Genomic DNA, 16,298 nt, shown 5'->3' with positions numbered 1-16,298 from the left:
CGATGATAGTGCGGCGATTAAGCATGTGGATTAGAATAGTTCGTTTGCTACGAACACAGTGTCAATATTAGGGGATACATGCGTTTGCTGGAAATATTGATTACTACACAAGTACAGTTTACAGTGAGTCACGAAACTGTTTGAATACTCTCTGTACATTTATTAATATTATACGTGTTGTACAAAACTTTCTGAACTTTCATTCTATAACGATCATTGTATAATCTGAATTCTGATCGTGGTTATATATTGGTAAAATTTGAATATCGTTGAACATTTGGTGCCGCTATGAAAAGACTTAATAATTAGCCGTTGCGTTACGATAGAATTTGGGTTAAAATTGAAAACCATTCTGGATGTCTTTTTTTCCAACTCGTGAACCATTGTTTGGTTTAGCACGAGATATACGTATCTGTCACGTGCTCGCGAAACAGCGTTCAACTTTGACTTTGCCACACTTGTTCCGCGCTCAGAGTATCGCGTGAACAATGTTTTTTCTTTTTGTCTCTGCTTCTCCGTGCCGACGTGTTTTTGCACGCGTGGAAGAAGTTCGAGCGCGCACACGCTGTCTTCTGCACCACGTGCGCGTAGAAAACACGTTACACGACATTCGATTAATCGGAAGCGATTAACCGGAAATAAATAAAAAGGCGCTCGAACGAAGAAACGCAATGGTCGTTTCGAGTCGGCTTCGAAGTACGTTCATAAATCGTGGAAAATGCTAATTACGCGTAAACATGTTGCGAACGATTAATTGGCTAGCCAACGAAACGGTTTTTGCGGCGTTAGTAAACAAAATTCAATTAATTAATCAATTATGCAACGAAGTTATTGCGGACGAGCGTGCATACTGATATCGATGATCGTTAAATTTTTAACGAAGGATACAGAGCGCACGGAAACGTTAAATTTAACGGTTCTGCGATAAATTACGTTTAGTGGCTTTTTAATTTGACCGATTGCTAGAATAAGAAAAGTCTGTCAATTTACGTGCGCGAGCTTAAATCCCGCTAAATTATTTATAACAGGTTGTATCGCATACGTAAAAAATCGAAAGTCGCGTAACCGCGTATCAGAATGAAGACACGATTTAAAGAGGATCGTAACTCGACAAGAAAAAGCAATGACGCAACCATGTTTTGTGTTATTGCCATTATCTTGAAATTATAACCTTCAACAGAGAGAGAGAGAGAGAGAGAACATGTTACCTCGTAAATAATATTTTTATCGTAGATCGTTCTATTCATCCTCACCTGGCTGTCAGAATTTTGTTCGGGTGTGAAATAAACATAGGCGGTCCGTCGTCGCGCGAATGCAGGGGGTCGTGACGGAGATCGGAAAACGAGAGAAATATTGGCCATAGGATATAACAAAATGGTTACGTAAGCCAGCGACAGAAGGCTGATTGATCCGAGGAAAATCATTGTCACGTCTCTCGTTTGGTTAAATTTTCTCTCGCATAAATTTTCCCGTAGAAATAACCATCCAGCTAGCGTGTAACCATTTATACGTATGCAAAGTAAACAAACGTATCAGATAGCCGTATTTCATTTACGCTCGATGAAAAAACGAGATAAGAAGATTTTATTCAAAGTACACCATCCTCGATAAACTGATAGGATAAAATACGTGACCGGTTAACGAAACGACGAAAGTTATTGTATTCTCGATTATGAACACGAAACGGCAGCTCGCATCGTTACGACCGATCACCCCCATTATCTCGACTCTTCCGTAATCAGAATCTGTTCTAAAAATAACGACAACGTGTCGCGACCGGTGGAAAAGGAACGCAGACACATGAATTCGAGAGCGTCACGGAACACGATAACGATCGCGAGAAATCAGCGTCGGGATCGTGGAACGGAAACACCGACGACTTATAGTTTAAAAGAGGTCTGTGCCGTTTAACGACGTCGAGATCATCTCCCTAGTATCGCGGTCCGGTGCGTTCGACGAGGGACGCTTCTCCGATGGTTTTAATATAGAACGACTCCGTCGACGAAACGATCGGACTACGAGCGAAGACAATGAACGTGTACGGCTAATTTTTAATGAGACGCGCAGCAAGCATTTACCTACGTAACGCGAATCGATTCAACGAGTTTGACGCAACGGTTGTGACACACATGACGTATACCTTGCAGTGATAACGCGCTATCGCGACCACCGTGATGCAATTTCTTCGGTTTCCATTAATCTTAATCGATTTTTTTTCTTTCATGAATGAAAATCGTAGAATAAGCATTCTATTTCCTGTCCATGTTTCTATTGCGTTACTACGTTTATCGAGTACTATCGTACAACTTGGGCGAAGATAACACAGCATTTCGTTAAAACTTTATTTACTTGTCTTATTTATTTGGAGAAGGAAAGTGCTAGTTCATCGTAGCGATATACATTTTTGTATTTAACGCTTCGAGCAAGTAGTAACGAAAGTAATATTCAGCGAATTCTTGCGACTGTTTTTCAGCATCGCGTAAATCGAACGAATTTAACAGAGTCGAATAACGTGAATCGATCAAGAGGGAACGAAACGAAATGCTGCGTCGACGTAAGTTCCAGCCTCGATGGGTTCAGATTAGCGAGAACTTGCGTTCTGACAGAAAGTTGAACGTCCGATTCGATCGAAAGTTAAATAGCCGTGCTTCCACGTTTTCGCGATTTTCATTCCGGCGTGTAATACGCGTGGTATTTGCGCTATCACAGCGACCACCGCTAGCAACGAACTGACCGGCACGAAAATGAAAGTTACGCAGTGGAAATATCCATTCGCTGGCTGTTACGTGCTCGTCCAATGGAAAAGTGGAAATTTCCTCGCATGAAGGTCGTGGCTGTAATACGGCCGTATAAGCAGATCGAGGTTTCCATGGAAAAGGAAAATGTGACGGTCAAGGACGACAAAAATGTCGGTCAATTAGCGCGGTATCGCGCTTCGTATGCTCGCCTCGGGGAACTCAGTTTCCAAGTAACGAGTAATTCTTGTCGCACAAAACGCGCCTATCTATTTGTCGCGTAACAATGATCGAAATCGATGAAATCATTAAGACGATATGTTAGCTTTTTCTGTGTCTCCCAATATACACCGAATTAAGGACAAATAACTGTACGTAGGTCAGAAGTAATCGAGAGAGTAGTTTGGAATTTCGTGACGAATTGATACAGGTGGAGAAATTAAGGTCGCTTCAAGATTTCAAGTGATGCAACTTCTTTGCAACTGTATTCTCATGAACTTTTTTTCCTTCAAACTTACGGTAGTATAGTATCATCAATTTTAACATGCTGTATATCAGTTACACAAGCGTATGTCTTCTCCAGGTTATCGTTTAATTCTTACACAGTCGCATAGAAGCGTTATTTTTATATAAAATTTTGATCTGAAGTTATACTTTAAACAAATTTTTATAATCGGCGTGAAAATGCGCCGAAAATAATTCGTTTGTTTGTAAAAGCTGTTTGTAAGAGTCAGAAGAGGAACATAATGAATTACGACCAATTATACGTGTTAGCCTCAAACCGAAATTCGACGATCGTTTATGGGATATATCGTACGATTTTTAAATATCATTTAAATTTTGCGTAATCGAGCTTCGCGCTTATCCGTACACCATAGATCCCAAAGTTCCAACGAATCAGCCTGTATATTGTGATTACGTCAAATCGGTGGAAAGGGACACACGTGGCCATATAAGCCAAAGAGGCATCTATTTCCTCGTAAACGGCTCGAAATGTCCTCGAAGCGTTCGTTTGTCGGTGAGCAAGTAGTATAAACCGAAGGGGGTGGGAGAGGCCAAAAGAGGCCGTGATCTCTTGACACACGTAATTTGGAACGACGCAAAAGCAATGCGTGGGCCGTTGTTGAAGCTTCCTGGAAGCGTTTTCTCACGGTGTTTATATGTTCTTGTTTCCACGCCTTCGATCGATTCCACCACCCACTGAAAATAGATCGTCTATCGAATCACGCGATCCCATGAAATAAAATATGCAAAGTAGATCTTTTCGTTAATTTAACCCTGTTGCGATGCTCGAGTTTTTATATTTCCATCTTTCGCCAATAACGGTGCTCCGGTTTATTTTACCGAAACTCGTGATATATTTTTTAACGTTAGAAGGATACAAATCGAATGGAAAGTAAACCGTAAGGTTAATCGTCGGCTAAGTATAAATGTCCAACGGTATAATTTTGCGTTGCAACGGTTTGATTCTATGGCGAATAATAGCAATTTCCGGAGGCCATTAACCCCTGATACAAGAGCGGTTAACTGGCCCCTTATTGTACGGAGTCTGATCCTGATGATCATTCAAATCGATAGTCCGGTTATGTAGATACATCGTGTGGATTAGAACCGATGCAGTGCAGACGAGAGATGCGATGCTTGCACCCCGTTCCGATTTCGTATTAATCGTCGTTACTCGATACACGACCTATCTTCGATGTGTGTATTTCTAATCGTACAATGCGCATACGTCACGTCGTAAAATATGTCAGTGGTTATAATGGAATCGAAAAAGAAGAAAATTTGCGAGTGAAGCTGTTCCGCAGAGAAGGAACAATGAAATTCTCAAATCACAGAAATAGAAATTAACACGCGTTTACCATTGCACACTAAGAAGAGATTCCACAGCTTTGTTGTGTTATCTTGAAGTAGTCGCGCCACTCTGGCAATTTATAGCACTTTGTTAAGAAAATAGCCGGAGAATGCAACTTGAAATGAAAATGCGACGAAATAAAAATTTAGGTATATTCTCTTTGTCTAATCTACCGAGATAGTGTAACTAACATTTGAAATTATCTGCATAACTAAAGTACATATGGATTTGCATAAAAATTCTTGGTTTAGTCGTCGCTGTAGACAATCGCAGAGTAAAGAATCACCGTACAATATGTGCGTAATAAATATTACGTGATTTTGTTACGTCTTGACTCATATTGTACGATCTACTACTGCAATCCGATACGTATTTCGTATATTAAATGTTACGTGCTAAAGCTGCCAAGTCTCGCAGCTTCGCTTGTATGTACAAAGCCGCAACTACATGACATCGTTTATCTACATCGGGCCTTACTCGAAGTCTTTTCTACAGAAACGTGTCTGTACACTTTTGAATGTCGCCTGTTGCTCCTCTATCTGGCTCCAGACTTTATATCGTCGATGCGAAGGGAAACTCGAGGGACTCGGTGGAAAATTGGTAGAGATTCGGAAGGATGATGAGACAAATCTAGGAAATATCGTATAGAATTTCTAGACCTTCATGAGCTGCTTTAGTAGTGTTCAGAAGCATGCACGTTCTCCAACTAAAAGTTTAGCTGCATTTTTATCTGTATTTGATTTCCTCGATGTAAAGATTTGGTCGTTTTTACTATCTTTCTAGCGAGCTTCTCCGCTTTGGTGGAAATTTCTATCGTGAGAATTTTCATTCTATACTTAAACAATAGGACAAAGATTCCTATTTAGTTTTATTTTAACTTAAACAATAGGAAAAAGATTCTTATTCAGTTTTATTTTATTCCGTCGCTCTTCTTACGACCTGCTTGGTTGGCAAGTAAGCGATTGCCAAGTCAATAAATGGATAGAATTAGCATAACATTAGCATTAGATTAGAATGAATAGCAAAGTTAATCTTGTTTTTCGGTGTTCTTTAGTGTGTCGTAATTTTGTTTCGTTTCGTTTTCCTAGGTGTTCATAGATCGTACAATCTGGTATTATTTGAATATCGAAAATTGGTACAGATAGAAGCGGTGAAAGTCGATGAATTTGGTGGCGATAGATGTTAAGGACGAGGATAGTAATTTAATGGTTGACTAACTTCGATGAAAGCATTTCTCTGTCGATGCGTCTCTTCCGCGTGTTTTTTTTTTCATCGCAATCAGACGCTACGGTCTTTTTACACTGTCCGGCGATGAACGAACTTGTGTCTACGTATAAACCAGGAAACATTTATCATCAGAAGCTCCGTACCGATGCGTAGACTCGGGATTACGGTGGAATGTAAAAGATCCATAGAGAAGTGTTTGACTTTTACGAGCGAGCATGAAAATCGATCGTAAACGTCTCTCCCTCTTTTTCATAATTTACCATTTTACGTACTGTCATATCCTGCATATTACCTTGCGGTGAAAGCACGTCGTTGTATTAAAACTGACGTTTGAATCATTCTTCCAAGTCACGTGATACGCTAGCGTCATTTCGAACAGTATATTAAACGAAGCTGCCACGATTGGAGGGGGTCAAACGTGCGCCATTTTAGTTGATCGATCGTCGCGTGTTACTCGAGGACCGAATATCGCCCGTTTTCTGCGTCGTTCCTCCTTAATTTTCGTGCGCCCTTCGCATGGAACCTTGCAGGAAACGAGGAATAAGTCACGTGGCTCGAACGACCAAAGTAACGACGCAATGATGCAATTTTTCGTCCTGTCATTCCCGTTTCCCTTCGTCCAATCTCGTTTGTCCGATGATCCGGCCCGTAATCACGCAAATGAGATTTCTCTATCGCCATCGTCTCGTTTGCCGCAACGGTGAACCTTGTTTACGCGCGTGAATATAATTTACGTTTCTAGAAATAATCCGCTATTATCTCTCGGTTGCACTCGTCTTGGTTTCGCATCTCGCTAAACCGATCGTGTCCTCGTTTCCGGATAAACTCGACAAAATTTCCTTCCTGCAAACAATTCTCCTAGGCATTATTATTAGTCGCTTGTGATTTTTCTTTCCATGAAACTGACAATCGAGATGACCTTTCGTGATTTATTTTTGATTTCGAGAAAACACGTTGAAGGAAATGGAAAAAGAAGATATTGCGTGGCAGTGACGTAGGAAAGTCGATACTAGCGTGTAAACGTTGACGTCTCTGATGTTGATATATTAACATGTTGAAAAATGGTAATGCTCCTCGACTCGACCGATGTTTTTCGATATCAATACGTATCGTCATTTAATTACTGTCAACGTACAGACAGTCTGTAGAAATGATAGTCTTATAATAAGTCAAAGTGAAACCACTAAGGAAGTTAAAGTGCAAGTTTAAAGAACGACATAAAATATTTCGCAATAATTTAAACACCGATACTCGAGGACTAATAACATAGTAAGGTATTAGCAAGCATACGTATAGTTTTCTTGATCGTTATCATTAAGACGTTAACGAGCCTCGCAGTCCATCCTTAATGTACAAATACGTAATTTCACACAGTCTTGCGGTAGTAAAATGCCGTGCGTATCGTCTTGTTACAAGCTGTAATTACGACTAATCTAATTGTATCTTTACCAGTCGAGCATTTTGCATCGCTGATTTTGTTGCCTGTTACACCAAGAGTTATTTCTTTCTTTTTTTCTTTTTTCTGCTCGTAAAACACCATTTGCACGTTAATTATCAGCAGTCGAACGTTCTTTCCAATTTCATCGGAGAATTTTAATTGTATCGATATTACGCTCGTTCGCGATGATACGGTCAACATCATTGCTTAATCAATCCGTATCTTGTCCATTCAATTAATTGGCGAATATTTCAGGTTTGGTATGCACGGCTTTTGCGATTTACCGATCCGAATGATTATTATCGTGTTTGTTATCGTTATGATGTTATTATCGGAGGAAATATAAAATATAATAATTTGCAGATATAATTTGCCAATCAACGATGTGGATTTATCTCGAATGTTTTTCATTTAGTTGAAATTTCAACTTTAGTTAACGAATTTGTGATAATACAATGAAAATATTAATTATACTTTGCTTCGGTTTCTTTCGATTAAAAATAAAGAATATGTTAACGTTAAGAATATTTTGTTACGTCGATCTGTATTTTGGCTCGATAATAAAATTCAAATATTCGAACAGTTAGCTGTTGCGACCTCTTTGAATAACGTGTACTTAAAACGTGTCGGAAAAAGTAAACTAGGACGAGTATACTCGTCAGACACAGAGCATACGTGCTTGTCATTACACGGAATTAAATTATACTGAAACGACTGTTTTATTTTTTAATTTTATTACCTATAGGGCTCGTCGTAACGCGAAATATTGCCATCTCTTCATGACGAATATACTCGTCAAAAACAGCCAACTGGTATAAGATACGTTCCTCGGGAATGTAAATCAATTCCGTGGCGCTATTGCGTCATTATATTTTCCTTTCGTCGCAGCTGCGAGTTATACCTAATATCGCCATACTTATATCTTCTACAGAACAATTTGAAATTCTTTCAAAAAAATTGCAAATGCTTCCAAATTTCCATTTATACGTAATCACGCGGAATTTATAAATGGAATTAATTAGCGTGTAACGATAACGAGGACCACGACTTAATAACAAAATAAGCTTACAGAATATTCCGGACGAATTCTCGAGCTGGAAAGTTTTGGCACGAGGTTACAACGTCATGTCCATCTAATTATGGTCCGGTTAACATAACGCTTCGTTCGTGAGTCAGCTTGTTGACGTTCTTTCAAACGATTTTGCTCTACCGCTTCGTTTCTGTCTTTCTTACTATCTCGTCGGGTCTCGTTCGCTCGCGTCCATTCAAGACAATGGAAACTTCGTCGGTTTTGCGCAAAGATGATAAAAAAGCGTCAGCTTGTAAACATACGCATCTGCAGCTACCATTCATATTTGGACATTTGGTATAATTAGACCAAAAGATTGATATTTTCGATATATTCTGAAAGTTGTGATAGAAGAACGTGCCTTTACTGTTTATTTGTTTATAAATAGATTTAAGTTGATATTAGTTGTATGTACAGCTGTGTCACTCGAGAGAGGAACGTGTTTAATAATAAATAAAATAATAATAAACAGGTTCGTTCGAAGAGTATTTTACATGTTTGTAGGCGGTAGCGTATCTATATTTTTTCTTTTTTTTTTTTGTTTCTTTTTCTCTGTTATCGTCTGTTGCGTCAGCGTGAGGCGAACAGAGAGACCGGAAATGGGTTGCGAGGGAAAACAATGTGCGTTATGGCGATGCTAGTCTTCGTTACGTGCCACGGAACAAGTCGCCTCTAAAGGGAGTACTCTTCTCCGCTTTTTCTTCTTTTTCTTTCGTTTCAGGGTTGATAAGATTGTTCGTGATAGAAGGGTTTATCGTGACTCATGGGAATCGCGAGATGAGCTATCTTGGGGTAAATTTCCTCTGTTCTTCTTTTCCTTCCTACATAATTGAGTGAAATCGTGGCTAATACGAGTAACACAGGTTTCGACAAAGTTAAACTCCAGTTACTTGGAAGCTAAACTGATCAACTTAATTTTCTTTCACTCGGAAAGAAATTTTTGTTGTATATTTTCATTTTAGTGTCGGAATACAGCGTTAGTCGACGAATTTGTTTTTCGCGTGACTCGATCGTGTGCTGGTAAAGTTAAAATCCAAGGGTTTGGAGAATTTGCGACGGCTTGGAAGTTGAATTAAAATTCCAATTAAACAAAAGCTGAACGCTCTTGGAAACTGTTGAAGTGATCGTCACTTCTGAGAAAACTCTACATCTGGTCTTCGGTTTCTCAAGCGCTAAGCTCATCGATAGCGCGTAGACAAAAGAATGCGTCGAGGAAAGACCATAAGCGGTACACGTGCGACGTTGGTTTCGGCAGTTGTTTCAGTCTCAGGGTAACGTTGCTAGCGAGAGGATCTGGATTGGCTTACACAGTACTACATATTTTGTAATTTATTATTCACAATATATATACTTTCAATACCTTGCAGTTTGCCCACGCATTTCTTTAATTCCATCCACCGAATAACCTTAACAGAAACTAAATACAAATCTGAACTAAACGAAAACCAAAATGCAATGGAAAGCTAAGATGGTCAAATGCGAAAAGGAATGACACAAGACCGTTCGTGTTTATGTAACAATTTCACAAGCGAGACTGCATCGTGCAAACAAGAACTTGGGACATTTTTTTTACCAAACTACGAACCATTTGTACGGAATTTGTACCGAGGTATACCATAGAATTCCAAATTAATTAACCTTATCACGAATAATATTTCAAACTAAGTACACCGAACCGTTGTTAGTTATTAGTTAAAATCTGGAAAATTAAGCACACAGAGGGTTCGAGTTTAATCGTTTAATCTTCGTTCATGGTCTGCAGGAAGAAATTAATATGTATGCGTATATCCCTGGAATTACGTGATTCGTTCCTGAATCGCGGATATCCTATCAAGTAGCAACTACGAGGAAAACGTGAGATCGCTAACGAAACATCGTTAACATCCTCGAAGGTTCACGATCACATCAACCTTTAACTAATTCTCGGTGGATCGTATCCAGTAGATCGTATATCACGATACATAGAACGAAAGAATTTACATTTCTATCAGGTACGTCGAAAAGTTGTATCGTTTCTGTTCTTCGAAAGGATGGGAATCAATTATTCGTACTGGAATTTCCACTAATTAGTCTTTGATATAGCGTTTTCGTTAAATTTCTTATTTTTTTATTAAAATATTCTTTCAGCCACTACACTACGACCTGATTCTCAGCATCGAATATTTTTCCTATCGGGGAGTTTTATAAAGACCCGAAGAAATTACCAATTTATATTTAGGAAGGGCTGAGAGAACCACCTTCATCGTATATTTTTTTTTAAGCTTGAACAAAATGCCAGATTTCTGGTACGTTTCGTCGTGGAACAATCGATCGATCGAATTTTCAACAAGTAATTTGTCCAGCAAAGTACATACGTCGGACGGCAATAAATAGACCGCGCATGTTTATGTATTTATTGCTTATATATGAGAAATTTAAATATCCAGAGCGGAGCACATACTACTTATCGTGTTTACTAGGTAAAATTTTTACTCGGATTCTACTTCAGTTGCATTTGTAAATAAAAATATGAAATTGTACGAACGTGTGAACGTACACGATCTACTCGTAAATATACAAAGAAAACCTGACGATAAAATTTCTCGGTCGACCTAATACAATAGAACATCAAGATTCGTGTCGGGCGAAGGTCGTAAGAGACCAAGTTTGAACTGTTGAAATTTGTATTAGGCTGTGTACTACGTTTCACGATATCTACATTCGTACGAAGAAAAGATCGCAATGAGCGAAGCTTCACTGCCGAAATTTCGTCGTAAGTAGCACGATTTTAACGCGTGACGAGTATATGAAAGATGCAAGTTCCTTAGACCGAGAGGCGTAAAAGTTGCTAATAAATAGCGCGATGAGTTGTTCGACTGAAAATTCGTGCACGTGCGTGTGCCGCTATGACGAAATAACATAGCCGCGCAACTATGCCGGCCCTGGGTTACGGCTGGCATACTTTTCGTGCTAGGAACCAAACGCGAGCGTGCCAAGCTACCTCGATGCGTTAATTAATTTTGCAACTTGTCGTCGAACATCGATGAAAGTCGAATCTTGTCATTTCGAGGACGCGCGACCGTATACACAGTCGAATTCCTTTCGAGTTTGTAGCATTCCTCGCGAACTTGAAATTCGTCGGCAAAGTTTTACGCGAAATCGTCACTGTAAATTCGTTTCCCCAAATTCTTGATGGCGAATATTATAATAACGCGTTCACCGTCACTTCCATTTATTTCAACACTTGAATGTAGTTTGGGCAGTTGCTGTAAATATACCGCGTGCGTCACGCAAAAGATTTTTTATGATACAATTGGCACGATCACGTTGGTAAAGTTTGAAACAGAAATCCGGAAATGCGTATAGAAGGTGGAAAATATTTATTGGAGAAACATATACTTTGGAAAAATCTATCGTAACTCGTAAATGTATTCTCAGATCGGTTTCAAACTTTACCACTGGTATTGAGTCAGCTATACTCAAGCAAACAGTTAACGTTTGGAATTAAGAACAGTTAACATTGTACAGCTAGAACAAGAAGAAAAGAGAATATGCTTTTCTCTACTGTACTATATCTCGGGCTTAATTTTAAACGTATGATCATTTTTGTTTTATCGTTGTACGATCATTTTGCCAATAATTCAAAATGCTTTCAGCCTGTTTGTTTTGGATCGGTTCAAATGTGAACAGAATAGATACTATGATTTATTTCTGATATACGCGAGTTGCTCGAAATAATTTGAGGGTCGTTCGCAAATAGATTATCCAACACTCTCGATACTGTGCTATGCAAATGCTGTATAAAGTGCATACAAACTAAAATATATGTAGCCTGGTTTTTCTCTATGAACTTTATAGTAAAACTTATTTTCCATTTCCTGTTGAAAACTCACGAAACAACGCGAATTAATCGTTTTACGTCGATCATGTATCCCTGTTTCAAAGATCTATCCTTTATTGTTATAATATGTTTATAATAAACTTTAAAGGGGTCTATTTTGAGTGGACGTATTTCTCTAACGAAATTCGACGACGCACTTCTCTGCGTTACGAATTATTCATGTCGTCTAGATCACGTATCGTCACGAATTCCTTGGCAGAGTGGCTGATAAGAAACGAGGGCTCAGACACGAGCCAATCCGCTGTTTATCAACTCGTTATCAGGGCCGCGTCAACTTATGAATGGGCGGAATAATGCCAGTTCGTACGATTTCGGGCTCTTTCATGAACATTCGAGTTTTTCGTAAAATTTAATTACGAGCACGAGAAACGTATGGACCATTCACTTCGTGGAATTGCTTATGAACTGTTTTTCAAGTGTATGGATTATCTCGGAAATTTGGAATGCCTTGATATCAGGGCAAATCAAATACTCGAAAATGTCAAGTACTCGTAGCGAGATCAAAACAAATCTGTTTACTTCGGCATTACTTTTTAATATGAAAAGAAAGAAGAAGGAACCAAGGAGGAAGTTAAAGAGGTAGAACTTAAATTGATACTAAATTATTTGTATTCGCGAGAGAAATCGATAAGTATACGATTTACTCGAAGATGAACATTTTCAGTCGAATTAAAAGCCAGCCGAATGTTTCCATTACCGTTTGATAAGTTCGTTCGCTTTAGTTTCGTTTTTACTTTTGTAAGATCTTTGTACCTTTGCTGTTTTACCTAGGTTCGTCGAGGAGAGAAATAATTTGAATATCGCGTTTTCCACTTTGTAACGAACGAAACGTGTTTAAGAAAATTAGAAAATCGTTAATGAAAATAAGGGATTAGAGATATTTTACAGGAAACGATATCCAAACAAGGATAATAATCGTGGAATATTTTAGTGGTTGAAACAAAACCTCCTTAGTATCTTGAACAAGAGTTAACGATCTGCAATTTTTCTTAGTATAATTTACAATTTATAATTACTTTACCGAATAGTTATGTATTTGCATATTATGTATTTCTACGTATTTGTAAATTTTTCCATCGTATTTGTAATAAATGAATAAATGTTTTGCTTAGATATTTGCATAAACGAGGTCAAACAAATTTAACACAATTCCAGAGTTGAAAAGTCGGTCGATATAGTGAGGAATATATATAGTTATATATATATAGTTACCACTTGCAATTATCGCAATTTGTTTCAAAATGAATATCAGCCAATCCTCTCAATTAATCGTCTCGAGTTTATCGAAGTTTTCCGATAGGATGAATTATTGGGTTCCAACAAAGAGAATGAAGTGGATAAATTAAGTACCATGAGAATAATTCGATAACGAACTCTGTTTCTTCTTGCGACCGAGTTCAAGTATTTTTATCGTTATTTTATCTGTAGTAAATTTTCAGTTACTGTACTACTTCCTTTGAGACTTCCTTTTCCTCTATGTAATTACGCTACCATGAAATTTACCGGTCGAAGCTACTATCAAGCTATTTTCTTTCCTGCTTGTTACTTTTTTTTTATCTTTATGGGTGGCATTTAAAATTTTTGTGGAGCAAATGCCATAGCGTTGTTTTCAAATTTCGTTGGAAAGAACTTTGCATAAAACAAACGACTCTTCCAACTTTTCTTATTTAACGAAAACAGAAGCCTGTTTACGTTAATTACGAGACTCTATTGTTCGATTTTTTTCTTCTTTTGTTTTTTAAATTTTTATTTAAGGATATTTCAAGAATTTTTCTTACGATTACCTGCAATGACGAAAGGAAGATGCTTTTGAATTCTCCTGTTTATGGAACTTGTAATTTCTTCTGTTTCTTTCTACGAAATGATAGGAAATGATAGAAAACGGAATGATCTAATCAGCGTGACTCGATAGCAAATTATCCAATAATTCTACTGTCCATTAAGATTAACTTAATTCATTGAAATGACACTTTATAAATTTCTGAACCTTATCAAACAAGATTTCACCCAATTTGCTCGTTAAATTACAACAAACTGTGTATTCATCGTTAGTTACGTCAAAGTATCAGGCTAATTACCATTCGAAGCAACTTGAATATTCCTAATAACCATATTAAGATGATCAATTTCTCTTCGCGATAACCAACCTCTCATCTTCATCTGTCCACAAAAAAAGAGCGTAAAAAAAAAAAAAAGGAAAACATAAAAGGAGAAATGGAAACTTCGAAATGAGGCATCAACGTGTCGACCATTCCTCGTACAAACTTGACAAGATATAAATTCCAATTTCTGTGCTGGAAAGGAGTGGATATCTGATGAATATAGAAGCGGATCCTTGGTTTCACCGCAGAAAACTTGTTCCCAGACCTGACAGTGGAGCATAATTATACTCGTCACGTAAATAAAAATGAACCGTGCAATTACCGTGCAAACTACACGAACTATGTTGCATATAGGAAAAAATCTCCTTTGGAAGTATTTGCATACGAGATACTGGAGTAACAAAAAAACTAAGCGCAGGTTAAAAGTTAATGTCCAGTATTCGGTATTCAGTTAAGTACCACGTTATTATCACGCGCAAGTCGGTCTTTTACGTAATGATGAGCAACTTGAAATCTTTTTACCAAAAAGCGCCGCTTAAAGCAATTAACGTTGTCGGTAAATTTATGCGAGTAGGAAGGTGTCGAAGTCCATGCGTGTAACATTACGTTCGATATATCGTGCGAAGCGATTTCTTTCCGCATAATTTCCGAAGATACAGAGAGCTCTCTAGAGGTTGACGATCTCGCGAGTAAAAACGCGTTTGGCCATTCCAATTTTATTTTTTTTATCTTTTCTTCACCGGTGAGATGAGAATTCCACGAAACCCCGACGAAACTAGTCTGGTTTCACGAAATTCTTTATTTTCTTGCTCCTTCCTTTTTCCTTCTTTTTTTTTTGTTTTTGTTTTTTTTACATATTTTTCTTCCATTTCGTTCGGAAGTCAAGTTCAAAAGTTCCTTCATCAATGTGTCTGTTAGCTCGTGAGTCACTCAGCTTGTGAGTGAATCGGTACACCCATGTGGTTGCAATTTTTGCAGGGCAGCTCTGCTGTTAAGTCGAACACCGTCCGTGATTTATATTCGTAACTTTGTAAAGAACGTTATGCGATACGTTTATGGATATAACAGCCTGTGCGGATCGTGAGATCTTTCGGGCGTCTTATCGAGGGTGGAGGTCGTGGCTAAAATATACGAAAGAGCAGAAAGTGGACGGCGAAGATTACGAGATGCTTTCACTGCTTATCGAGTTAAAATTTCGTGAATCCTACAACTCGCGTGACAAAACGGCATTCGCACGGTTATAAGCAACGTCATGAATATGCAAGTCATTTTTCTTTTTCTCTCTCTTCTCTTTCCGTTTCTTTTTTCGCTGGTAACTCGTGAAAGCTGTTTATTGAAACAGCTGCGGCTTGTCCAGGTGTTCGCCACCTTTTTCTGCAACTTTGTTAGATTAAGTGCACCGGTATAAAACATTTCATAATCACCGGTCATTTTATCTACTCTCCTTAATTATTTCCTAATTTAATGATTTACGTTTCCGTAACCAAAGCACCAAATATGTACCATCTTTGCGTTCGTAAATTTGCCGATGTCACGCGATTTTAATTATCGCCTTCCATCACTGTTACTGCAGTTACCGCATTCTACGATTTAATGCCCCGTGAGCGGACTGACTTGTTCACGTTTTAAGTTTATACAAAATTTAACAAAATTTTAAAACGTTTATCAACATCTTTGCCACGTTATGCGGTCTTTGACGCGGGCAAATATTTGACATTTATTTTAGTAAGAATAACGATTAACATCGAGAAACTTGAGAGATAAAATTTTGAAGTTTTTTAAAGTTCTAGTAAACTTTCTGATACTCATAGTCGGAATTCTAATTCTAATTCGCACGAATTCTCTCGACTATACGAATATTAAAATGCAAAACCGAGCCATACGATAATAAGAAAATGTAAGAAATCCGAAATTCTGAATGTAGAGAAACTTTTCTGGCGATGCGTGAACGCGTCACAGTGCTACGAATAAAAGTTGTATGAAACTTCTTAA

The 16,298-nt window shown here is 38.1% G+C and overlaps 1 protein-coding gene across 6 annotated transcripts in view; it reads left to right on the top strand.

Annotated features, from left to right (window-relative positions):
• Positions 1-16,298, top strand: part of LOC132905800 (insulin receptor-like) — a 43,581-nt gene that overhangs the window by 3,695 nt on the left and 23,588 nt on the right. The gene's annotated exons all lie outside the window — the stretch shown is intronic.

The sequence above is a fragment of the Bombus pascuorum genome, chromosome 4 (genome assembly GCF_905332965.1).
Source record: "Bombus pascuorum chromosome 4, iyBomPasc1.1, whole genome shotgun sequence".
Lineage (NCBI taxonomy): Eukaryota > Metazoa > Arthropoda > Insecta > Hymenoptera > Apidae > Bombus > Bombus pascuorum.
Note: the sequence above shows the minus strand (reverse complement) of the source record. Positions and strands in the feature narration are given on the sequence as shown.